At 38.5% G+C, this 26,793-nt stretch overlaps 1 long non-coding RNA gene across 11 annotated transcripts in view; it reads left to right on the top strand.

Annotated features, from left to right (window-relative positions):
* LOC137854373 (uncharacterized) overlaps positions 1-26,793 on the top strand; it is a 127,773-nt gene that overhangs the window by 36,824 nt on the left and 64,156 nt on the right. For 6 of the 11 annotated variants that reach the window (XR_011095117.1, XR_011095119.1, XR_011095120.1 and 3 more), the window contains exons 1-3: positions 7,645-10,628; positions 20,065-20,219; positions 21,088-21,152. This is a non-coding gene — a long non-coding RNA (uncharacterized lncRNA). Of the gene's footprint in view, positions 1-7,644; positions 10,629-20,064; positions 20,220-21,087; positions 21,153-26,793 lie in introns of those variants that run through there. The other 5 variants (XR_011095124.1, XR_011095123.1, XR_011095118.1 and 2 more) reach the window with 3 other exon arrangements.

The raw sequence follows: 26,793 nt of genomic DNA, 5'->3' as shown, positions 1-26,793 counted from the left end.
AAAAAACCCAACCCAACCCAACCCAACCCAACCCAACCCAACCCAACCCAACCCAACCCAACCCAAAAAACAAACAAACAAACCAAAACAAAAACACAAGTAAAGCAAAACAACAACAACAACAACCCAAGTACTTTTTATAATAGCACTGGAGAAAAAACAAAATAATGCTAATAGGTTCTGTGAAAACAGTTAATAACACTAACGGTGCTTGCATCTAATATACATGCTTTCACAGGTAATAGGTGCATCTCAAGTTAAAACAGAAATGGTTTCAAGCAATTATCTTGTCCATTTTGGGGAATGATGAAAAAAATTTCCATTTTCTTTTTCATCATCTTATATGGGCATAAATGTTTACTTGATAGTATTAAACTGAGTAACTGAACTTTATTACTTTCTTTTCTAACTGAAAAGAACAGCTTTATGGAGGTAGATGTGAACTGTATATTTATTGCTGCTTAAATCCGTAATCAAATTGAATATATCAGAAGAAGAATTAGATCATTCACTTAGTTAGCCTCATTGTGGCCTTCAAACGTGATACACCAGCACCAGATGCTGGGGACACTAACTTAATATTTAGTACAAAATTAACATTTTTATACTTTAAACATATTGAATAGCTTCTTAATGAATAAATTAAAATGTCATATCTTCCTTTCAACTAAATCATCAGTGCAATTATTTCTTTCAGATATGATATAAATGCTTCTAATGAGATTTAATGAAATATTACTTTTAACTTTTATTAAAACTTCAATAATTTTTTTCCATTATAGACAGCAGAGCACTCTGCATTTTAGCTCATGTTACAGTGTGAGCTACACAGGGTGACTTATGGAAAATGCATTCTGTTATCAGAAGGCAGAAGGAAAACAATTAGTGGTTATTAATTGATAATATCTCTGCATAGACTCAAGTTAAAGCAGATTACCTATATATTAGGGTTTCTGAAAAATAAATAAATAAAATTAAAGACACATAAATTCCCCATGTCAATTCTGAAATCTGGGTATGGGTTCCTAAACCACTTATGTGTTTTAAAATTTTGATATCATATAAAAAGTAATGTTTTTGATACTACAGGATATACTTTTTATTATTTTTAAAGAAGAACAATATAGAACTTTTGAAACTATTGGACAAGTACTCTTCTCTTCATACTACGGTGGCCTTAAAAGCATTGATTAAACATTTACAAGTATTTATAATGTTGACAAAATTTATTTCTGGATTTCTAAGTAAAAATAAAAAAAAATATATATATTTTTTCAAAGATGTCAAAAAACATTTAGGTAGCTTTATGACTGTTATACTTAAGATCACATAATGCATTTATAAATGTGTCACCCAAAGCATTTATAAAATTCTGGGGACTAAAAGGTGTGGATTACTTTTATGTTTGAAAGACATCTGGAATTTAGTTTAGCTGGATTAGAAATGCAGTGTAAACTTTTTCTGTCTTCCCATACTAACATTTATATGAGCATTAATTTATCTGTTTATTGGTACAGTAGGAAAAATGCAAGCACATCACACAGAAGCTATCAATGACATGAACACTGAATAATCACAGAATCACAGAATCACAGAATCATCTAGGTTGGAAGAGACCTCAAGATCATCAAGTCCAACCTCTGACCTACCACTAAAAAGTCCTCCACTAAACCATATCACTAAACTAAACCATATCTCTAAGCTCTAATGTTCAAGTTAAGTAGAAATTTTGATAAAGACACAGGTGGATAGTTAGTTTAGCTGGAGGGCTTGCCCTTGATTTTTTGGAAAACTTTTAAAATAGGATCATTTCTTTTCAAAACTTTCTACTAGAAAGTTTAATAGTTGCTGGTGGTGAAAGAAATGTTTATCTCTCTGTTTCTTTTGTTGAAGATAAAGCCTTTGCACTCTACTGGGACCTTTCCCAATATTACATGTGAGCCATAACTCTTTATTATTGTGGTGATCTTATTTCTGAAGGAAAGTGTTGACAAAGTATGGCTTGAAAGTAGTATTTTGACTAGGCTGTAAATATAATACACATGGAAAAAGCAAAATTTCACCAATGTTGGGACGTGTATTTCCTTTATCCACACATAAAGTGCTTTTTCAAGGGATGCCAATTTCAAAGCACAAGCAGCTTTTATCTGCTTTGCTGCTATTCAAGAAAAGTACAATCAGCAGCAGCCTGAAGTCAAAGTGCTAGGCTGCCGCTGTAAAAATTTCAGACCTCTGTGTCACTGGACGGTGGTTATCCACAGGCCAACACAAACCTATGAGAAAGAGTCGGAACTAGAAGATGTTTGGACCAAATTAGGAGCTGATTGTCATCAAGGAGAAAATCCTGGTCTCTTAGCTGGCAAGCAGTGAAGCTCCTGGCTCCATAGCAAAGCCTGGAGCCCCCAGCACTACCAGGGGATGTGAGGTGTTTTCCCTGGCATGAGTGGTCATTTACATGTATATGTGCCTTCACTGTGGCTCCTGTTTTTATTTCGCCACAGTAATTGAGGATAGATGACAGTTTTTCAAGGAAGGTCAGACAGGCAGCATAGTTTTACTCAGTGTTTGCATGCAAAAAAGAAAATAATGAACCAAAGAAATTACTGGCTACTGTTTACATTGCATTCGCCTTAAACTTTGCTCTTTGATCCAAGTGCTTCTCAGGTCAATTACTGAGTATTATGGGACCAGCTAAAAGCTAGGATTGTTTTTAAGGGTAGAATACTGGAAAGGAAGAAGTACTGTTAAGGGTAGCTTTGCTGATTTGGTCAAATATCATGGAGGTGCTGCTGAAACTAATTGTGATTCCTCTCTGACCTGTTATAGATGTCTGGGTTGTCTTTCATTATTCAAAAATGTCAATTGTAAGTTGAATTATATCCCTTTATTGGTGTGCAAGCAACAAATAGAGTGAATTTTTAATGTGTATATTAAATACATAACATTGAAAGCAGTTTTTAATAAGAGAAACTTGATCTTTTGGGGGGTTAGGGGAGGCTGAAAGAAAACAAATCACTTTTCAGGGTCTAAATGTACAGTGAAAATACACACTTAATCAATATTTTCATCTTCCAATTGACATTCCACTGTCTGTGTGGGAGGGATGGCAGAATTTATACATTTTTCATCCCACCCAAGAAAAAAACATTACAGTCTATCATTTTGTAACCCAGAACTGAAGGCACCAACCAACTCATTTTGCTTGCGTGTGCTGAGCAATAGCTCCTCAGAGACAAGGACTGTGGTCAGGCAGTCCTGACATCTCAAATCACTAGCTTACTGTGAGTGGGTCTTCATCAGACCAAACTTTGTGGCTCTGCTCAGCCTCCATCCTAGAAGGCCTTTACAGAGATTTTGTTTGCTATTCTCTGATAAAACACGATGTCCTGGGGTGACTGAAAGTATCTGGCAAGCATAAAGACAGTGCTCTTGGCCAGCAGGAGAAGTTGCATAATGGAAGGAACCAGAGCTCATTTCCACCTCTGCTTCAGCTCGTTTTGCTGGAAGGGGCCCTTCTCTCATTTTGGAGCTGCTTGTGGCTGCTCAGTGTGTGCGTTGGTATGCCTCGAAGAGAAAAGAAAGTGCTTTCTGTACAACCACCTGAAGAGTTCCTCTTCCTGCTTGAAATTTGGATGCACAGAACCAGAGGTTTGGAACTAACCTTTTTTTTTTTTTTTTTTTTTTTTCTGACCTAAATGAAAGAGGTGCTGGGTGCTGAATGCTTAAAGAAGAGATCCCAACAGTCCTCTGCTTTGGTTCATGGGGATTATTTCACCAGTGCACTTGAGGAGTGCTGCCATCTGAGAACTAATCTCTCCATACTAACTTTTTGGGTACAAGCATCTTCAATTTTTAGAAAACACTTTAGAAAACATTTAATAATATTTTAAGTTTGGCCTGGAATCACTACATTTTTCATCCTGTATTTCCTTTAATCTGATTAAATGCTTGCCTAGTTGTGCTGTCACAACTGCTAAGCTACTGTCATAACTTACTGTCATACTGTCATAACTATTACGATAGTGCCATCTGTATTTAACAGCTGCCAGCAGTGTGCATTGGTAATTCTTTTATAGCAAACTGCTATTATTCTGACCAGATGTTTATTTTCTTGAAATAGATTGATCAAATACAATATCTTACTTATAAAAAGATTTGAGGGCACTATCAGATCAGTAAAACTGGTGACAGCATCTTACTTCTCAAGTATCTGTGAAAAAAATTCTTTCATTTGCATTAGTGATATGCTGGTCTAGCCAGTACTATCTTACATGTGTGGAACTGAGCAGACACTTTAGCTTTTCTTTAGAAACATCTTAATCTCTGTGCCCTTTCCTTCTCCCTGACTTTTCCCCACAACAACGTCCCAGACACTCCAGCCTGCTGGGACACTTTCCACAGTTTCAGGAACAGTGAAACAAATCTAGATGAATCATCAGTTTGATTGCTTTCAGCACCCAAACTTCAGAAATTCATACAGGGACCAGTTTGCAGAGGTATTTAGGTGCCTAGAAATGTGAAAAGGTCTTTGTAGGATTTGCTAAATCCTAAACGGATTATATACTTAACTCCTATTGACCTCTTTTCAAATGGTTTTGATTCTTTTGTCTGCAAAGCAAGCTGAAAAATCTAAAACAATCTGCTTTTGAAGACTAAACACTTGCTGATTTTGGTCAAGCCACAAATAACATATGGCAAACCCTCCCATAGAATGCCAACATTTCTGTATGTGGCAGTGTTGCAGAACCAGAAGATGAAGAAGGAAGAGATGAAGAAGGGGAACTTCTCCCAGCCCTGCCTCTTGCTTTCACCCCTCTCACCTGCATCATTACAAAGTCATCAGCTGAGAAGTGTTGGGTTTCTTTCCAGAGTCCTACGTCTTGTCTGTACTGGGTGGGAAAGGCAGACCTGATCTTTATTGTTATCCTTTTCAGTCATACTGAAAGCTGTGCTGCAGAAAAAATAAATAAAAACAGTTACTGTGAACAAGAGAAGATACTCACACGTGTCATGCATTTCCTCTTTGTTGTGTTTATTCCTTTATTTTAATTTTGAGGTGGCCAAGGCAAGGCAAAACATATGTTCAGCTTGTATTGTGCCATCCCACCCTGTCCTGTTTCCAGAAAGCAATGTCTACATTAAAAAAACTCCAGGAAGTGGAAATCTATCCATTAATCCAATGAAAGTGTGAATCACAAGGATGGCAGGGGATGGTGGCAAGGGCTGGTTGTGTTTCTATTGTTGAGACCTTCCCAGATGATGGTGGTGTGAGAGGAGGAAAAACAAATCTCCTGGGACAGCTGGAGCCTTTATCCAGTACCTTGCTGGAGCCTTTATCTGCTTACCTCCTGCGGTGCAAAGGTTGTTCTGTGCAGTGTGGAAACAAAGCATACAGGAAAAAGGCATGAAAGAAGGCATTTAAAAAATAGTCTAAAGTGCTCAGTTCTTTCAGGCTAAGGGCAACACATGCTGGTGAGAAATGTGAATCACACTGAGAAAGTGCCAGAAGCCTGAGGTTTGCTCCTACCTAATTGGCTTGTTAAGCTGTTAAATCTGAAATCAGGGAATGTTTGTATTGTTTTTTCTTTTTTCTTTTTTTTTTTTCTTTATGCACAGATGTGAAGACACGTGCATGGCTAATATCTGATAAGAAACTGGCTTTGCTGTGTTTAACCTCCTGTATGTGAAGGAGTTATTTTTATGAGCTAGTTTTACTCTGTGCTTGTGCAGAACTCAGTGCAAAAGGGTCTCAAATTATGCCTGGTGTTTCTTGTAACAAGAGTCATTGCTACCACCATGTGTGGAACATCTAAAACAGTATGAATTGTGCCCAGTTGGCTTTTCTCTTTGGGAAGTAACGCTGTTCTCAATACCACACAATTCTTTGTACTGTTGTTTAGCTGTTATTTTTTTCAGAATTCGACAGTGCTAGCAATAATCTGTGCATAAAAAGGCTAAACAATTCCCTATAAAGAGGCAATCTATTAGTATTAAGTACCCGCACAATGTATTGACTTAATACCTTTACCTCATTCTTTCTTGGCCCATCATCTTAAATTGTGTAAAATTTTGGGATCACAAAACACCTTGCACTGGCAAAAATGCCAGATCAACCTTGAAATTAACCTTTGTCAGGGATTTAACCATCCCATAACTCCAAATCAATCTCCTCAATTTTCACGTGTATTTGCAGAGATCTGTCTTTCTGAATTATGGTGAGAAACGCTATTTCTTTTTCTGTTTTATTTTAAGTTGAAGTTCATGATTATTGGGCTGCTATAGATCATGTGGTATGAATACCGTATTTCTAATTGATCCAGCTCAGAGGATGAAATTGGTTGGGAAGAGCAGTATTTTATGTGAGAGCTAAACTCCAGTTGCTCATATCCAAATGTTTTTCTGTTTTCAGGGTCTGACTTTGATAGGAGTATGTCTATTTTCATAGTTGAAACTCTCACTGATTAAACACTGCCTTGTGAACCATTTATGGTGTTTTGAATCAAAGCAGCTAGGTCTTCCGTCTACTTCCACAGTCTTAATTTTCTCATGGATTTGGGGCATAACAACTGCTATTTCTAGTACTATGAATGAAAGAAGAGATAGGAGAATGGGTGTAAAATACTTAATTCCATAATGAAAATGTGACATTCAGTGTGCTGTTGTGCTCAAGATGGGGTCTCTACAAAACTTCAAAGAGGCATAAATGACAGGAAAAAAAGAAAGCTGGAAAATATTTTAAAAGAGTTAACTTTTTTTTTTTTTTTTTTTTTTTTTTCTTCCAGAAGCACTTACATCTTATAGCCTTGTCAAATGATTTATCATCCTCTTTCTGAGGCTGTCCCTGATGCTGTTCTTCAGCATCTGTTTTTTATCAGCCTTATTCCTGGTTTCTAGGTCACCAAGCCCAGAGGCAGCTCACAATTATTTGTTGCTTCGCATGTATGCAGGATGGGGGAAAATTTGCTTTTCATCTATTAATGTGCAGTTAATGCAATCAAGTGACAAGACAAATCTATAGCCTTCCCTTTTTATAAGCATTTTTAATGTATGTAGGAGGTTAGGCCTGAATACAGAGCAGTAAATAAGATCAAGACAATTCAGAGAGGAATCAATAAGTGATAATGTTTTATAAGCCAAGTATTTTTTTTTTTTTCATTGCAGTGCTTTGCTGGAGAGGCATATTTCATTTTTTTCCCCAGTAATGAATGAACAACAAGTGCAGAATGGCAGCAAATTCCTGACACTTACATTTAAAAATTAGCAATACGTTGTACAATCAAATATAGTAATTTCACCCCATCACCTACTCCCCCTCCAGCCCCCCAAAAAAAGGGGGAGAAGAGGGCTCTGGAGCCTAAAGATTTTCAATCTAATGAGTGACAATGTAACATGCAGCATAATGTCTTGGAGAGGATGGTATCTATATGAAGATTTAATAGTCAAAAAAGACAGTAAGAAGACTTGATTTTTTTTATGTTCATTACCACACATGGTAATGCTTTCTTTTTTGTGCTCACAGGGGATATATGCTCACCCAAATTCTTATTTTATAGGTTCAGAGAAACAAAATAAGGCAGAGTAGAGTAGTAGTAAGTAAATTCAATTAAAAAATGATAAATTTTATTAATTTATATTCATACATAGGATGGAAATTGTAGCACAAAGCATTTCTGTCAGTCTTTATTTGAAAGTAAATGAGAGCTTTTAGGGACGTTCTTAGTACTCACCCCTTTCAAGCATTTTGTGACTGAATTTAATGAGCATGAATGATCTTAGAAAGCAAGTTTTATGATTCTGTGATTACAGGGATAATGTGACAAAGAAAATGAGTTTACATACTAAGTACAGTGTTTCCCCAAAGCCAAGAATAAAGGTTTTTTTCATAGAACTAGGGAACAGACAATCATAGCAAGACAATGAAGCAGAGATTTTCTCCTCTATAACATCAGGTATAATTCATATTCAAATAAGAAAACACTATAGAAAATGGAGATCTGTGTGGAGAAGCTACGTGAAAAGAGAAATAAAATGTCAGACATGATTCACTGTGGATCTCACTGAGCTGCAACACTGAGTTTCTAAATTCTTTACTATTACAGAATTTAAAGTGAAGATGATGTCTCATGTATAGATCTTTCTTAATGCTTATTTATTTATGACAACTTTTACACATTTGCATATATTCTCATTCACTCCTTGAGCATTTGCAATTAGATTTGCTCAAGAATCTGTCATATAAGCTCCATGAGATGTCATTTCCCTAAATGACTAATAATTTGGGTTGCTTTGTTTTGGGACAGTGCTAAGGGACAGAGTTTTCAGATAGTTCAAGCACCTCTCCTCTTTTCAGGCCTGATAGCAGAGGTTATACAACCTTGTGGTTAAGGCCACATTGGTGAGGACCACCAATATATATGGTGAGGACCACAGCAGAGACCCCTGCATAAGTACAGTCCCAGAAACCATGGCAGTAGGAGCCAGGACTACATCTGGCTTTTGGGGCATCAGAGCATACGTCTCACTAACAAAAGACATCACAAAAACAATTCCTAGGTCTTATGCCACTATGTCTGTATTAATGGATCTGTACTCAAAATAACCTATTTCAACCTTGAAGAAACACCCCAGCTCTATTAGAGTGAGTTTCTGTGCAGTCTTTCTCCAAATCCCTTTAATTAACAAAGCTATATTTACTGTTGTCACCCTACTGCTAATAACTGTTTCCAACCTGAGTGCCTGATAGGATATGAAACCTCAAAGGCATCTGACATTTCCCAAGACAGAGGCTGGTTGGTTGTGGCTGAGAATTGATACAGGTTATTTATTCCCATTGGAAAGCTGAGCTGACTTGACATGAATGTCATGTGGGGAATGGCTGCAGATTTACAATATTTGGGGCATCAAGGCTTCCTCAGCCCTGTCAAAACAGCTCTGAAGAACCAACCATTGTCATGGCTGTTGGGCATGCTTACCACCCGATGCAGATGTGGCTCCAGATTTCTCCAAAACATAGGCAAGATGAGATGTGGGGGAAGCAAGGGGACTGCAGGGCTTCTCAGCCCTTCCCTCTTGCTCCATGCTGCCTTACCACTCGTGGTGTAGTGCAGGGCTTGTGCAGTGGTGGAAATGAGCAGTGGCTGTTTCACTGCCCTCAGAAGACTGCTGCCATGCTTGAACTTGGCCCTTGAAGGAAAAATCCCTTTGTTTGCAAGACTAAATCAACTGTCTTTCTGCTTCACTTTTAGCAGAATCATACCTTTGCTGGAAAAACTACACTTGTGATCCAGATGCAGTGATGATCCCCTACCATCATTTGTTTCAGCATGCCAGCAAGCACTTTATGTATTTTTCAAGGTACTTGGATCTGTAACTTATTAATAGGATTAAGAAACCAGAAAGAAACAAAAAGCCTTTATTGGCCAAACTCAACTTCTGCTATGTGGAAACTTTTGACCTTAGTAAAAGTTTTTATACTAAGCTAAACACTTTGACAGGATGTAGCTTTACAAGGGAACAAAGCAGAAACCTGCATCTTGAAGCCTCCATCAACACTCTTTTCCCAGATCTCTGATTCTGTCTAGATTGGACAGACAAAAAGGCGGCATGTGTAAAGAAAACTTTTTAAGTTTGTGTTTTCAGTAAGTGCCTCCCTGAATTCATTGACAGCTCATGAATGCGTGTGATAAGCTAGATTGTGGAGACAGACTATATAGATTTATTCATGGAAACATTTCAAATTTTAGCTGATACATTTGTGAGCTGGATTTCCTAGCCTGCATCATGATAGTTACATTTTAACTAGAGATTTATTTATTTATTTATTGGTTATGGACATATGGATATGTATGGCTATACGATTATGGATATCTGTCAGTGAAATACATACTTTGTCAATTGTGGGTGCAATTTGTACATAATTTTAGATTTATTTTTTTTTTAATTGATTTTAGAGTGGTATCATTGGTAGTGAATTAGGTAGATGCAAAATTTTTTGAAGTTGTTGCTAGAATTCTTTGAAATAGTTGCTAAAACAAAATAAGCAGTGTTTATCTCATGAAACTTGTAAAAATCCCATAATGGTATTTGTAACTTTATATTCCATTCAGGCATGACCACAAAGATTAGCTGGAATATGTCAGAGCAAATGTAATCAAAGTAAAATACACAGACAGAAAGAGGACGGCAAAAAGGGCTTGGTATTTTTGATCTGGACTTAAACTTTGTTATCTGCACATCGATATTTTGTGCAGCTGTGGATTGTAAAGGACATGCGGTCGCTTATTTTATTAATAATGGTCACACCAAAATGTCTGAAATATAAGCAGGCTAGTCATTTTGCAGTATCTCTGTGAACTGTGAATGCATAAGCAAAACCCAGATGTTTTCATTTCATATAAGGTGACACTTAGTGGGCACAGGCTGACTAACCACTGTCCATCCCCAACCACACTGCAGCTGTATCCAGATCTCATCATAAAAACTGTTCCAGCCATTCAGCATGCAGAAATCTCAGAAGTAAACTCAGCTTCTTAAAGAGCTTGCTTAAGTGAAAATAGTACTGTAGACTTGGAAGGATATGGTTTCTCCTGGATTAGAGTGTTTCAGTGGAGAGTTGAAGCCAATTAGAGGTACGTTGTCTAGTTCTTGTCTAGCTCTGCCTGCTAATAACAAATGCATTGCAACTGGAATTTTCTCCTATTTCAGAGGGGCTATGCTTGAATTTTCCATGGAAACCTTATTATTATTATTTATTTATTTTTTAATCAGTTTCTGCGTCCTGCTAACTCTAGGGTGTACTACAGACTGGAGTGTCTCTTTACAGCTGAAAATAGAGTTGGAACAATACGGTCTTTTCAGAGGAGTGATAGAAATCTCCATGTTTTCATCAACACTTTAGTTTACAGTTCCTTATTATTTGCTTTCACAATGAAAATAAATAAGAGGAGACATATGGAGAAGAGTGAAGAGTGAATGTGTACATTCTGCATTTTTTGTTCCTTTCTATTTTCCCCACAGAATATAGGGCAATGCAGCTCCAAGTTTTCAGTGGTGGGACAATGAACTGTGGGGCAAACTGATGCTTGCAGCTAAGTTTCCTCCAACCATCTTCTCAATGAGTGTCAGTTTAAGCCTTTGGGTTGGTGAGATCTGTGGTTCAGAGAGGGCTCTACTTGTTGCCAATGCGTGGTATTTCCTGAGCCCTAGCAGGGCGATTTCTATAAAGATTGAGAGGTAGTTCTGTGAACATCCCCCATTTATTTGTAAGAAAAGTACAAATTTGAAAGGCTACTGAGCAGGGAAAATTATTTCAATGTGATAAGGATAGGAGAGAGATGATGTGAAATGTGAGGCAAGGTGCACCATTTGTCTGTGCTTGCATCCAGTAGTACGGGAGTTAGACAAAAGCAATCTGGAAAAACAGAACAGTTTGCTGGGTTCTTGACAGTGAAATACATAGTGCAAAAAAAGTCAGGTTAACCTATCATCTGCTGAAATGTAACAAGCTGTGTCTTTCATTGGTGCTGTTAAACATTGTTCAAACACATGGAAGAAGCACAACCTCTGTCATAAAGAGTTCAGGTGCTTCAGGACAGAAGAGCAAAATACACAAGCAAATAGAAAGGTCTGTGCAGTCATGAGCCAGTTATGACTGTGAAGAAATAAACTGTACTTGCAGGTACAAACATGGGGACTATCACTCCATTGCCTGCCACAGCAAATTTAAACAGAAATGTAGGGATGGCTGTCTTCACAATCCCAGATGTCTTTTCCTTTATTAAAAATACATGGAGTATTACTAGGCCTGAGGCTTCACCCAACACAATGGTTAATTTCTTAATCATTTCTAACATTCAAGATGGTATTAGAAAATTTACTTCCTTTAGCCAATGATACTCTCATACCAAAAATCTTTTTCCACCACACACACACACACACACACACACAAAAAGACTGTGAGGGAGGGATGAATACCATGCAAGTATTTTTCCTTCACTTTTTCTCTTGTCTTAAAATATTTTTTCCTCTCTCTCTAGAGTTTTGAATGATGAGACATATTATCCTGCTGGCATGCAACTCCTTTTAATAGGCACTTTCACTTCAAAATTTATTTTTGGCTAATGAAAAAATTGGTTAAAATGAGAAATTGTTTTATGTTTTGAGTGGAAGGGCTGAAAAAGATTCAGTAGGAAAAGAAAAATAATTATCGTAGCTACAGGAAAATCATTGCACACAAAACTGTGTCAGAAAGTACCTACCAATAAGAAATGTATGGAGACAAAATAGAGATTTGAAGTGAGTAGCATAATGGAAAGGAAGAGGTAGCTGATTGATAGAAAAATGAGTAGGAAGAGAAATAGCTTTCTTTGTTAGGTATGGAAAGAAACCAGTAGTGGTGAACTTGATATTACTAGGGGGCTGGAAAGAGATGTTTTCTGAGCTTGTGCTTGATGTGGAACAGAGGACCTAAAGAATACATCCAAGTACAAAGGCAAGGGAAATTACAGCTTAGGTTTGGATCTCAGACAGAAAAGACAGAAAGAGTTTCCATATCCCAAATGTGCGTGACTGTGTAAAGTGCTTGCCATTTCATACAAAACTTGCACTGGCATGACTTGGTAGAGGAAAAAATGGACTGTGGTGGAAATATGCATTGGTTAACCACAAATCCAGCATGCTGTGCCTTTCCTTGGCTTCAAATGTAGTTCATTATTGGTCTTTAGGACCTTTTTTCTGCTGAGTCACAGGTCCTATCTTGTTAATTCACTTGTATGAGTGAGAAAATGAATGCTGGAAGCACATGCCAGGGCGGAAGTGCAATCTAGGTGGGGCTTGCTTTCCTGACACATTTCAGGGTACTACTATCTTGTCAGAAGAGATGTGAAGCTGTGATAGCAAATCCTCTTTTCTGTGACAGGACCTAAGGAACTGCACATAGTAAAGCCAAGTTCAGTAAGAAGCAGTTAATTTACTATGTGCACAGCTTTTTACATGGATCATCACTGCGCTGAGGCAGATGGCTTCCAAATGCCTTTTTTATGATGTTATCTGATTTTCAGATATGTTATCTGTTAGGAGATTGTCCAAAGGAGATCATCAGCAAATTACCCCATGTTACTGCATGATGAGTGCAGAATCCAGCTGCATTTCAGTTTCCACGTGCTACTCTGAGTAGTCGCATTCTGTCCTGTCCTGAGGCAGGCCTCTGCTTGCTCAGTGTTTCACTGCATATGCCTGACCTTCCCATCTCATCGTTTAAGTCTGCCTAAAGCATCATGCTCTGGCCATGGAAACTAAGCATCTCAGATCAGGTCTGAGTTCTTTTACAAAGAAGTGGTCACAATGATGGTTATTTGGTGACCATAGATATGTGTTTTCCCTCCTGGATTTTGAAAACTAGGAGTATCTCTTATAGAAATGGATGTGGAACCAAGAATCGTTGTTGCTTGCATAATGCATGTAGGATATTTAGATATCTGAAGGCAAGTAACCTTATGGATAAACCGTGCTGACTGTCTACATTCCAGTCCCCCTGGACCTGCCCTGTTGTGATCTCATTAAAGTATCATTTAGCTTTCATTAAGGCAGAAAGCAAATACAGAAAGGGCTGTCAATCTAAGTCTATTTTACAATTCCAGGGCCAAATCCTTTTCACCTCATTGAAGCAAGTCTTCCCACTGAAACTAGTGAAGTAATCCTGTAAGATTTGCTCTTGATCAAAGTAAAGTGACCTGATAGTGCTACTAATTAAGCTTCTTTCTACTGAACCACAGCAAAGTTCACGAGAAATGAATCTGTCTTCTTGCTAAGTGGTAAAATCACCCTGCTCATTGGAGAACAATTTAAGTCTCACATGGGCAGGCCCAAAATGATAGCTGAACATATTGATTTAGTTTGCTTTAAAAGGAATAGAGGATAATTTCTGAAATCAGACTTGATGATCCCTTGCTCTCCTATCTGCCCCCACTGGAATACATTGTGGTACACAGCCTGCCATCTGAGCCTAGCTAGCTGCCAGAGCTGAGGTGTCAGGTGGAGATCACAAGTGAATTGGAAGCTATTTTACACTGAAGTTCAATATTACAGAAGAAAACAAATCTATTAACTAGGCTTCTAGTGAAGAATGAGGGCTGACAGTTACAAGCATTGCAAAGAGAAGCAAGTAAAGGAATAGCAAGTAAAGCAAATGCATGAGGTATAAGCATTAGGTGATTTAGAAGTGTTATTTCCTTTTGTTTGCCTGATCTGACAATTAAAATTGTTAATTTTATCACAGAACTGTTTTAACATAGGAGAATTCTAGTGATGATGCATCATTGTGAAACACTCAGGTCATTCATAGTAACAAGTCTGGCACTAGACTGCAAGGAGTCTAATTTGTAGGGCATTTAGTTGAAATGAAATGTAACATGTCGTGCTATTTTAGTTTCGTCTGTTCAGAGTGATTATTACAAATGATCTCTTGTGTGGTAACCAAGTCCTGATCAGGGCTGGCACCCTTCATGCTGGGTGCTGTACAGGAACAGACTAAGTGAGTTTCCCATTTTAAGCAAAGGACTCATCCTGCAAATGCATCTGTCCCAATGTCTTCAGGGTTCAGATAGGACTCAAGACACTGCTGGCACACAACCCATCTCTAAGCAAAAAGCTGAAAAATAAGGGTAGTAAACGACTTAAATAAAAAACAGATGAAAAGGGAGCCAATGATAAAAGCATATATTGATGCATGAGAAATGAGAGAAATGTCATGGGTGAAATTCTAACTCTGTTGAAGTTAATGAAAGCATTGACACTGACTTAATTAGGACAGAATTTCACCAGTTTCCACTTTACTTACCAGAGGATCTTGTTATTCTTGAATAGCATTTTCTTAAAAGCATCAGTATAAAAGTGGATATCGATGGGGCCAGAGTACAGATCTTTTTTTTGAAGAATGTGCTTTTATCTATTGAGGGCAACACAGAAAAAAATGTAAGATAATTATTATATGAGTGGACAAAGAAGCAATAGAACTCAAGACTTCTCAAAGTGTATTTATTTGGCTAGAACTTAGTGATTAATTTGGAAGAGAAAAGTGCTTGAAAAGATTGATTTTGAAAATTTTCAAAGAAAACATTTCCATTTTGAATTAATAATCCTGTTTTGAAGATTTTCTCCCATTTATTGTTTTTGAATGTGAAATAATATGAGAACAAAATGGTATATTTAGCTCTATGGGCAACAAAACATCTCATTTGCCTTGGAATGATTTTTCTTTCCATTTTATTAGGTGGCCTATTGTAATGAAACAAATTCTCTTTTATACAACTGTGAACATCAGTGAAGGATTGGGGGAAGGGTGGCACAATAGAATATTGTGGAGTATAAAAGTATATGAGCACGCATAAAAAAACATGAGAGTGGGAGGTACTATTCTAATTTTAAAACCTAGTGACGACAGTCTGATTCACAATGCAGTAATTTGATTGCTTTTTCAAAAGTGTAGCAAGTGAGAGTGGAGCTGAGAATTACAGAGAATTTGGTTGCAATGCAACCACATATTTATAATATGTGTTTGGATATATGTGTGTACATATATATGAGTATACACCCAATTTTCAAATATATATGCTTAGTTTCATTGTTACTGTAATCACATATTCATAGGCTTGAGGCAGGCAGGCAGTTTAGATCAGCTATAAAACCTGCTCTAAATCGTGAATCGTCTTGGGACTTAGGGCATAGGGCATTACAGGAGCTGGTCACATCAAAACGTCATTCCTGGAGAGAGGACACCTGGATGTTTAGAGCAGATAAGTGAGAATACAGAGCTTGGCTCTGCCCTAGCTTTTTCACTCACCTTCCAAACCTGGTGGGTACGATGGCTTTGCCTATTTTCTGAGCAGTGTTTTAATGAAAAATTTAAAGGGTTTGGACTCTATTGCAACAACCCATTCTGACTGTGATCAGTGGATGTTTGATAGGATGAAATGTCATGACTACAGTAAGAGAGGGGCACTTTTAGATTATTTGCCTACCTCACATGCCCTTTCCCACAATCCTGTCAGTCTGGTGTTTCTTGAAAGGCCCTGCATGGTCACAAAAGCCTGCTCTGTCTACTGGAAGTGCCCGTGGTGCAAATTGCTTCACTTTTGGGACAGCAATAGAAATTTGGACATGTAAAGAACCTCCTTCTTGCACTGTTTTGTCCAGCACTGTTTCTTCAGTAAGGTTAATAATACCTTAGAGTGGGAGTTGTTGACCACCCACTCCTACTTCTATTTGTGTGTTGTTGTAGTGCAGCTTAGAAAATTAAATTTATTCAGAAGAGATGAATCTGTCTTTGAGTTGTACACCGTGTGTTTTAATGCTGACAGATGATAATAGATGATAATAAAAACTGCAGGAATATTTTTTTCATGTGTGATGCAAATGGGAAATGAACCTTGCCTCTCTTAGCCTTCCCTCCACTGTTCTGCAAAACAGGAATTACCGGTGGGTGGACAGAGTTGAAAGTCATCATTAGTTTGCACAAAGTGGAATTTAGAGGTCTTGTGGAAAATTTTTCATTTATTTTTGCTTCTTGTCCTTCTCTGCACCCTGGAAGGACCAATCTCTCAGCAATATTTCAGTGTGACTTCTTGCAGAAGTCCTTCAAAATGGGAGTTCTTTGACTGGCACTGTTGCTTCCAGGTCTGAAAAGCCAGCGTCTGCCTCGGAAGTTTGGCTGTGTCCCACGGAGCCAGATGCTTGAAGTCCGTTCTGAGATGTACAAACAATTTGTGCAAATTTGTGTTGCTGCTGTTCTCATTATACCCCTCTGCCCAGACTGCTTACAAGCACAGAATGCTGGTTTCTAGGGCTGGTGGTTGATCTGCTTTCACTAGAACTAAATTGATTTGAAAGAATAAAGAGAAAAATACTGCTAATTTTTCAAAAGAGATTATTTGCAGTGTGAAAACTGATCCTTTCAAATTCAGACATTAATCTGAACCTGTAACCTTTATAACCTCTAGCAAGAGCACTATATACTTGCTCCTTATTGCCTAAATGAATTCACTTCTCTCTCCCTCTCTTTTTTTTTTTTTTTTCATTACAAAACCAGATGAAGTTCAGATGTTTTCTTGGAGCCAGTCATTTCAGATTTAACCATGAAAAGCAGAAATATAATCTCCTAGTATAGAAAGACTCTTTTTCATTTCCTTTAGTATTTGCAAAAACACTCTATAGCAAGCTGATTTTAAAGTCTGGGTATTAGTTTCATAGGATTCCCCCCACTCCCCTTAAGGACTGTTTTATTGCTCAAACTTATATGAAGGTCAGAGAGTATCTGATGAAAATTGAAGATGCTGTGAATGGATCCTCTGTAATGTGTGAGTTTCACAATAATGCCAGTGTAATTGAATAGTAGGTAAGTAATTCATCGTGTAACTTCCTCACTCCAGGGTGAGAGCTGCACACATACCTCCTCAAGGTCCTACCTTACAAGGCGTGGAACTTGGTAAGCCTATCTCATAAAGCACAATAGTTGTCATGAGAAGGTACTCTGGAAAATCTCATTAAGGTTCTATCTGCACAGACATTACAATTTGCCCCTACATGTAGATTGAAGCTTGTATGTGCAAATGCTTTGTCAGTGACACTGGACAGAAAAGAAACATCAGCTACTGCATCAGCCACTTACTACACAGTTTTCTGATGGTGCAACAACAACCCTCCAGGGCAGACAGAAAATTCAGATGTCCCCTCAGACACTGCAAGTTACTTGCACATCTGATCTGTGTGTTAGGGAAGATGTAGAGGTCAGCATTCACTGGGGCAAATAAATTGCTGAGATGTTTTCCATCTCAAATAAAAAATAAGAATAAAAAGAAGAATAAAAATAAGAACAAAAATAAGAATAAGAATAAAATAAAATAAAATAAAAGTAAATAAAAGTAAAAATGTGTAGACTGCATAAATACACATTTTTAGAAGTAGATGTTGAACCAGATAAAGAGGAGAGAAACACGGAGACTTCCCAAGTATCACTTAATCCATCAGGTTTGATAGATAGAACACAGACATGTATCAATGTAGATCAGTGATAAGGCTATGTGGGCATATTATCAGGTTTTCTTATGTGCAACCACTTAAATCAGAGAAATCTCAGATTCTTCTCTGAGGCCCCCTTGTATCCTGGTCTCTGCTCCTTCCCCTCCTTCACCCTGAGGACCAGCGGAAGGCCCCTTCCCTCAGATTTTTCACTCCTGGCAAACACTGTGGGAAAAGGCCAAAACAGTGCTTTCCTCCAGAAAGGCCATTAACCCCTTCATGCCCTTGCCGAGCGTTTCCTTTTAGTATCATTCCACACTGGAAAATATAAAATATTATATAAACACTGAGGGTGTTTATTTGCTGGATAAAGCAATAATGTTCTGCAGTCAAGGACCTGCAAGTGTGAAAAAGTAAATGTTAAGACAGGATGTATTATTAACCCTTTCTCTGTAGAAGCTGCTGGATTTAAGTATGACAAATTGCTGTTATTTTCCCTGCTTCTTGCAAAACTTTCTTAATGGATTATACACTGGGTGGGAAATCCTGTAGAACAGGAAAAAAAAAAAAACACATTAATTTGTGGAGCAGTCTGAAGAGTGAAAAGAAAGTTTAAGCATATTTGGTACCAGATTTCCTCAGGGAAAATTAGATTCAGGAGAGGAAGTTAGAAATAAAAATATAAACAGATTTACTAAACATGTCAAAACTGTTTTATCTCTTCAGTGGCTAAACAACAAAAGCAATTTTGCATTAATAGAGACAGATATGAGTTGAAAACCTGCGAATGAGACTCTGAGCCTTCTTCCCAAAACCTGATGGCTTTGCTAGCCATGATATCAGAGTGAGATCATTCCAAATTGTTATATGCATAAATCAAAACAGAAAAAAAATAATAAAGCATGTTTAACAGTGCATATAATCTAACCCAGATTAATGACTACCAAGAGGGAAAAAGGTAAGTGGAGCAATAATGCTTATTTTGTAAGATTATATTTGATATTGCTGTCTAGAATATGGGAAGTGTCCGGTTAGGTCAGCGAGTTTTTCAGTGATTTTTAGTGAACTGTAAACAAAACCTCGATCTGTATGCTAAATAGAGCATATGCAAAAAATACAAATTTTTCATATGGTAATTTAGCAATTCTTTACAGAAGAGGACTTTTGAGCAATGTCTGTCCTCTTATTCCCTACTTTGCAGTGCTTTACAAAACTCCAGAAATGGGAGGAATTTGGATATGTTGCCTTCTTCATCCACTTACCCCAGGAAGGATCAAGTGCGCTTTTCTTCTTCCCATCTGATTAAATCTGATTTTTCCTTATGGCTTTTATTCATGGAGTCCCTCGGCCCCTCCAGGTACCTTCTCCTTTTCACCCGCCAGCTTTTCTTAGAGTCTTGAGGGGCTCCTCCTTTCCATGAGGCAAGGTGGTTTCCTCTTGTCTTACCTCCCACACAAATGGACCTGAATACTTGTTGTTCCAACACATATTTGAAGACTTTTGTCTTGTCTGCCTACTGGATTATATGTTATAGTATAACCAGCTCCAGTTTTTTTGGTGTTTCCTCCCAGCTTATTTACTCAAGTAAATCCTAATCATTCTTACTGAACTATTCTCAGTCTTGCCCAATTGGTTCATATATTTAGGCACTGGAATGGGCTGCCCAGGGAAGTGGTGGAGTCACCATCCCTGGAGGTCTTTAAAAGACGTTTAGATGTAGAGCTTAGTGAGATGGTTTAGTGGAGGACTGGTTAGTGTTAGGTCAGAGGTTGGACTAGGTGATCTTGGAGATCTCTTCCAACCTAGATGATTCTGTGATTCTGTGATATTTTTTCCTTGTTTTCCTCCATCACTGACATCACTGACCAATGCTGTGTGGAATACTGCTGATATGTCTTGACCAGGATGGGGTAGAAAGGACAGATGACTTCAGGTGCTTTATAGAATACATCTTTTTATAGTTATTGTACATATTGTTTTGGCTTTTTTTTTTTCAATAGCAGGCCATTTTCAGTTTCTGATTAACAATGACACAAATCCTTTTCCTCACAGCAGCACATGCTCTGATACTACTTCTAAGCACAGAAAGAAGATTTCATCTCCCATTCCAGTGAAGGTACATCACCAGTCAACAGAGAATTTTGAAAGAGGTTGATCAAAAACAGCTTCTGCATGGAAATCAGCTAATACAATTAAGAAGCTTCAGGGTAAGTGGACTTATACTAGAGGTCTGTCATATAACTATATCATAGATCAGGGGAAAAGGGAAAGACTTATTTTTTCTCCTTTTCACAGATGATCTAGGGGAAGTCAAATTATATAACAAGAGTCAGATTCAAAACAACTGGACAAGGTTCATCTCATAATGCAAATTTAAGATGTTTTTACTTCTTGCCACAGGATGTTTTGGATGCCAGAAAAATATGCTGGTTCAAAAAAGCAACTAAACAATTTATAAGGAAAGAGCGTAAAGAGATCAACCTGTGCTCAGACAGACCCTGAGCCAAAAGCTGTTTGAATCCAGGAGAGTGTTTTGAGAAAGCACTGCTCTATTTTTTGCTTCTTCTTCTCTCCTTCCCTGGGGAGCCACTTTTAGCCACCTTTATAGATGAGATTGAACCACTGGTCCATTGAACTGCTGGTATCATCATGTCAATGGCTGGCTGCATTTTTGTATCTTCAGTGCATAAAAGTACTGTCAAAATGCATCCTTCCATCTGTATTTCCCTAGTTTGCTTAGGAAAATGTGCAAAATAGTCAAAATATGAACTAATATCAGGGATGTGATGTCTATTGTTTACCCTTCTTTGCCAGACCTGTTGCCACGTCAGAAAAATAAATGAAATTGGCCTGACAGAATTTGCTCCTGATGATTCCATATGGGTTGTTATTCAACACTTTGTTTCCACTTACATGCTTGTAATCATGTATTAATTTAGTTGTTCCAGTATTTTTCCAGAAAGTGGAACTAAGTTGATACGTCTGCATTTCCTTGATCTCTCTCTCACTCTCTCTCACTCTCTCTCTCTCTCGCTCTCTTCTTCTTTTTTTTTTTTTTTTCTTCCTTACTTGAAGATAGAAGCCATGTCTGCCCTCTACTTGGTTTCAGACATCTCACATTTTTCCATGATTTGTCAAAGGTAACTGTTAATGGATTGGTGAGTTAATCAACCAGCTCTTTAAAATTCTCTGTGATGACATTATGTCAAGATTTGTCAATTTTAAAATATCTGACTTCTTGAAGTACTTTTTAACCTATTCTGTCCCTACTGAAGGTGAATGCGTTGCTTGTCTGTTGCTAGGGCTAATTATACTCTCTGCTTGCAGCTGATTTTTATATTTTCTTAGAGATATGTCTCAATGACTTTTCATCTCACCTGCTTAGTGTTAAATCTTTTCTTTGCTCTTCCTCTTATCTGTGAACATATTCATAAACTTGAACATAAATAAAACATTTCACATGTCTCTACCTGTTACTCTTGTCTTGACACGTTTTAATTTTAAGCTTTTCTTCAATAATCTGACCCTATTTCCACTGCCTTCATACTTTGTTGTATAATATATATGGAGAATTCCTCACTTAACCAAATTAATTCTTTGCAACGCTTTACGTCTTTCTCCCACAGTGACATAATTTATGCCGGTAATATTTTTTCCCCCCAGATATCGTCTGCTTTTTAACCCCTTTTCTTATTAAACTGATCTCTCATGAATTCTGTCTTGACTTTCTTCATTGGCTTTGGACTTTATTTGTGACCTGTAGAAGCACTGTACCACAACTGCTTCTACTTGTGATCAGTTGCTGCAGTGACTGTTTTTTCTTATTAGTGGGATCCATTTTGGAACAAAGACAGAAAAATAATAAGTGACCTGGAAGACAATCTTGAGTTCAGAAAAGAAGAAATGCTGCTATTCAGCCAGGCCTAACTAACTGCACAGGACCAACAGAGTCTGATAAAGTGCCTGAAGTTCAGTAGGCAGTTGTGTCCCTTGCTGACAGTGCTATGTTGGGCAAGTGCTGGGCTGACTTCTGGACCAAACTTTGGCCAAATAAATTTCTTTCTTTAATTTAATTTCTTTCTGTCATGAAAGAAATAAGTTCAGGACTTACTGTTTTCACTTATTATTTATTTTAATTAATCACAAAGGTGGCAACGAGATCATTTCTTTCTGCATCTCTGTCTTTATATTCTTCCTGGGGTAAATGCAGTAGAGTTGAGTAGACTCTCACCTTCTCTGAGGAATATTCATGGAAGAAAAACTGCAAGCTGTACAAAACAGATTTTATTTTCTTTTGTTTTTCTCCTACTCCATTTTTACAGCTCCTTCTTTGCCCTCCTGTGCACCCCCTCACAGGTTTTCTGCTGGGGTTGTGCTTTTATGCCCATCTACACAGTCTTAGTTATGTCTGCATGTGCTAGGGCAACATACTCACAGAAATCTATGACAACAACTACAGGGTCTTTGGTAGTCTCTGGTGAGTTTTTGTCAAATATTTTTCAGTCTATTGGAATTGTTTAAAGCTATGTAACTTTTCTTCAAAGCCATCTACTTCAGAGGATGCACCAGCCATTTCAGAACTCCCAGCATTCCTTAACCAGATGTTTCACAGGAAAATATTTTCTCAGCTGGATGGGAAATCAGGGAAGCTGCAGAAAGCAGTGGTGGGAATAATCAGCATCAACGAGACACTTATATTCTGATTTCATGTGGGAGAATAGCACAAAAATCTGAAATATGAATCTCCATCTTGCTCCTGATTTACCTTAATAAATTCCAGTTCCATCACAGCAAATGTAAATTGACAAACATGGACTAGACAGAGTGTAAAAATGTGGGACATATTCAGAAGTTATTACAGCCCATCCTGCTTCCAATCATACATTTGTTCTACTTCAGTGTGATAAATGAGTGTTCATTGCATGCTTGCAATATTTATGAATGTCAAAAAAATGTTGTTCTTGCTGCAAAGAATTTGTGGAACCGAATTACATCAGGCCTGAAATCATGACAGAGATGTGATTTGAATTGATTTTGAAAAGGAATTAAAAAAAAAAAAAAAAAAGGATAAATAATTTTGTCATTTGGTGTGGTTCCTGAGCTGTATCAATGTTAATGCCAATCTTATTTATTTACATATTCATATACTGGCTTTGTATATAGTGCATTTCTGTCTCTGAATTCTCTGTCCAAAAAGGTCATGCAAATTAGTACCACTTACCTGTGCATTTACAGAAAATTGTGAACTGAAGACTGGAATCCTTGAAAAAACAGAGAAATGTTGAGCAAAATCTTCAACAGCAAAACAGCACAGATTTTCCCTACAACATTCCCCCTACTGTCGTTTTAGAGGACAGGTTGCCTGAAGCTGGCCCCAGTGCAACAGTTTCCATGTAGTTCCAAGGGAGGCAAAGAAAGGTGGCTTTTGTAGCTAGGAACACCTCTTAAAGCTGACTTTCTTGTCACCATGTTACATGTCCCCTGTGTCAGTGTGGCTTCTAATAAAATTCTAAATAAAACATATTGATGAACTTGGAGAATTGTCCCAGCTTTTCCTGTTCAAAATATGCTGCTGTAAATCTGACTTCATCTCAGTAAGAGCTCAGGGATTAGCCTTGTCATGTGCTCAAGTTACATGTTTGGGGTAGAAATCAATATCTTCATCTCCTCTCCCTCCCCCGTATCAAAAAAGCAAAGCAAAATTAATCAAAGACTGTATTTCAACTATGTTTTCAGAGTTTTACTTCTGATGTTTCAACTCAGCATTGGAAACACAAGACCCAGCTAAGAAATGCAGGCTATCTATCACAGAAAGAAGTGGTGTTTCATGGGAAATCACTCCGTCCTTTACTCTTGCAACAGCTTGCAACAGAAAAGGATGGCCTGGTGATCCATTGGTGATCCTATATGATCCATTGCTTTTGTCAGGGCTGCAGCAGTTATGAGTGTAGGTGTTCTTATGGTTATGACCTTTTGGTAGCTGGCTGATATTAAAATCTTGTAGGAGGAAATTGCCTGATTTTACAAGTGCCTTCAGTTACTGACTGAAGAGGTACACTGCCATTACAGAGCAGTTTTCTTCTAATGAAGATCTGAGAAAACACGTGCCCATGACTTCTGACTATTTTCAGATGACTCTAGAAACTGGAAAAAAAAAAAAAAAGGTTTACCAAAACATTTTTTTTCCTGTTGTTCAGTACATTCTCTTCAAGATCTTCTAATAACACCCTGAAAAAAAAAGCATCAAAAATAGAACCCTTTCCAAAGTTGAGTTCCCCCAGGCCCATCTTGTTTCACCTGAGATCTCATGCTTTCCATGAGCAAGGCCAGATGCCCTTAGTATTTTAATTATCAGTGACTGACATGGTGTGTTATCTGGTACTGAGCCTTGAGCACTGTCTCTCTTTCCATTTGTACCTCCTGCTGCTAATGGTGGCAATATTTATAAGGGTATTTCCGATCTGACATTTTTTATGAATCTGAATTCCAGCTGTGTTCTTGTCACTGTGGAGAGCCAAATGTGCTCCATTTATGTGCGTTGAGATCTTATGTCAGTTAAGGATGTTTCCTGTTTCTGTAAATAATGTTACCAAAGTCTGTGGGAGCATTAAGGTTTTGGACGTGATTGACCCATTCAGTACTCCCAGTTTGGCTTCCTGGTCTTTTGGCCTCTCAGCACATACCTTTGTTCTTTTCAGCAAATGCTTTCCTCAGGGTTAGACTCAGAATGTCATTTTGCCGGCTCCTTCCTCTTTGTGTCTGTGAAAATCCCTTTCATTGCTTCTCCCTTTGGCACCAGCCAATGCTGCTCTCGGTCTGGAAAGCCAACGAGCGGTTCCTGTGCACACTGTAATCTTTTCCGAAGGCCTGGCGGTCGCCCTCCTTCCTCCACTCATCCCTGCGACATTGGCTCCAAAACAGGGCTCCCGGGAGCCCTTGCTGCTGGTTTGCAGGGAGCTGGCGGCTTGCTTCATTCAGCCTTGCTTCATTGTTTCCAGCTCTAAATTGCATTAGAAGAAGTCAAACTCCATTAACATTTTCCTAATATTACTTTCCTTCACACTTAATTGGTGTTGTTGCCAGGGGGATGTTATGCGATCCCCTTTGGGAAAGAAGGAGATCAGTGCTTTTCCAGTGGGGAGTGGAATGGGAGGGAAATGGGAGCAAATGCATGTCTGTGAGAGGGAGGGAGGGGATGGAAGAAGCTGGGCCAGGATCTGGGCTCCCTGATAAAGAAGGGAAAATGCACCTTTCAGTCTTTCTCCTCCTGGTAGCAGGTCTTTGTGTGGTGCTGGTGGGGATGGATATCTGTTCCGTCCTGGAATAGTTCTGAAAGGAGGAAAGAGTGAAAAAGGATCTGTGTGCCTTCACATACAAGCATGTACAAGGGGCCGTCCCTCTTCCTGTGAGCCTGGGACGTGGTGGTGTGATCATGCAGACACAGCTGCTGTCCTAGCTGCCCCGCACAGCTGGGACTGGAAAGGAATTTAATAGTATTCCCTCTATTTAAGAAGAAAAAGGCAGATTTCCTACAGATTCACAAAATTCAAAATATTTGCTGTGGCCATCTCTCTCTCTCTCTCTCTCTCTCTCTTTTTTTTTTTTTTTTCTTTTCACATTTAGGATCTGATAAACTTTGCCCTGATTTCCTCAGCTCTTCAGGGTCTCGGGCCAAACTCAGTTCAGTGTAAGCTGCAAGCCAAGGAAGGTGCCTGTGACTAAGCTTGGATCCAAGCCATGGTCACCCTTTTCCTATCCTGGTGCTTTAGCTAATTCCTTCCTGCAGACTGCCTGTGCCCGAGGTTCCCAGGCATTTGTCAAAGCTTTATTGAAGTTTCTTTTTGCATATGTAGACAGGAACTGCATGTAAACACTTTTTGCTGACAACTAAAGTTGTGAAATAGCTTTTCAATTACATTGTCTGTGTTGGCTCCTTCCTAGGCCTTTTATTACATGTGATGCAGATCTTGGCAGCTGAGCAGTGACTGTATCAGTGTCCTCTGTAGGGTCTGTCTGTCCGTCTTCCTCCATAAATCCCCACCTGTCCCAGGCAGGGGTCTGTGGGACAAGGGAAGGATTTATTTTTCGCAGGCCACGGAAGAGCAGCTGGGTTATTTCTGCCTTGTTTGACAGCTCCACCTCCTTTCTTCAGTCCCATGCCCAGGGAGATTTCTCTGCAGGGAAGGAGAATGCTTTGAAACCCACCTTCCAGCTGACCTGCACAGAGAACTTTCCATGGGGCCTTTGGCAGGCTTTGATGGGAAGGAATATTTCACGTGGAGAAAGGACTAGGAAGCTGGGATGTTGTGCTGTCTTGAAGCCTTCTTGCTCTGTCTGTCAAACACTGAATATGGTATCAGAAGTGAGTTGGCTCTTGCAGGTTTCAAAATCAGAAACACTGAGCATTTCTAATCCTCTCCAGCAAAAAGCCCATTTAAAAACAAAGTGAGCAAGAAAACAAAAAATACCTCATCAAAGCAGATTGTTTGAACAACATATTACATTACTATCCCTGAGCAGATGGCACTGATGTGTTTGGTGAGTAGATGTACTCTAGTTCATGGTGGGGAGAAGTCAACAGCACATGGAGCTGGATGCTAGTGTCCCTGTCACTCTGTAGTGGTGGCTAAGAGTATAAGAGGTGTCTTTCTTGACCCTTTTAACCACCATGGACAGACATAGCAGAGTCTGTTCTTATGTTGTCCAGTTTTGGAGAGCTCTGCCTAGCTTCATCCCATCTTCTCCTCACGTAATCCCATGGCTGGAGCTGCTCACTGGAGA

This window comes from Anas acuta, chromosome 3 (genome assembly GCF_963932015.1).
Source record: "Anas acuta chromosome 3, bAnaAcu1.1, whole genome shotgun sequence".
NCBI classification, from domain to species: domain Eukaryota; kingdom Metazoa; phylum Chordata; class Aves; order Anseriformes; family Anatidae; genus Anas; species Anas acuta.
This window is presented reverse-complemented; position numbering and strand designations above follow the sequence as displayed.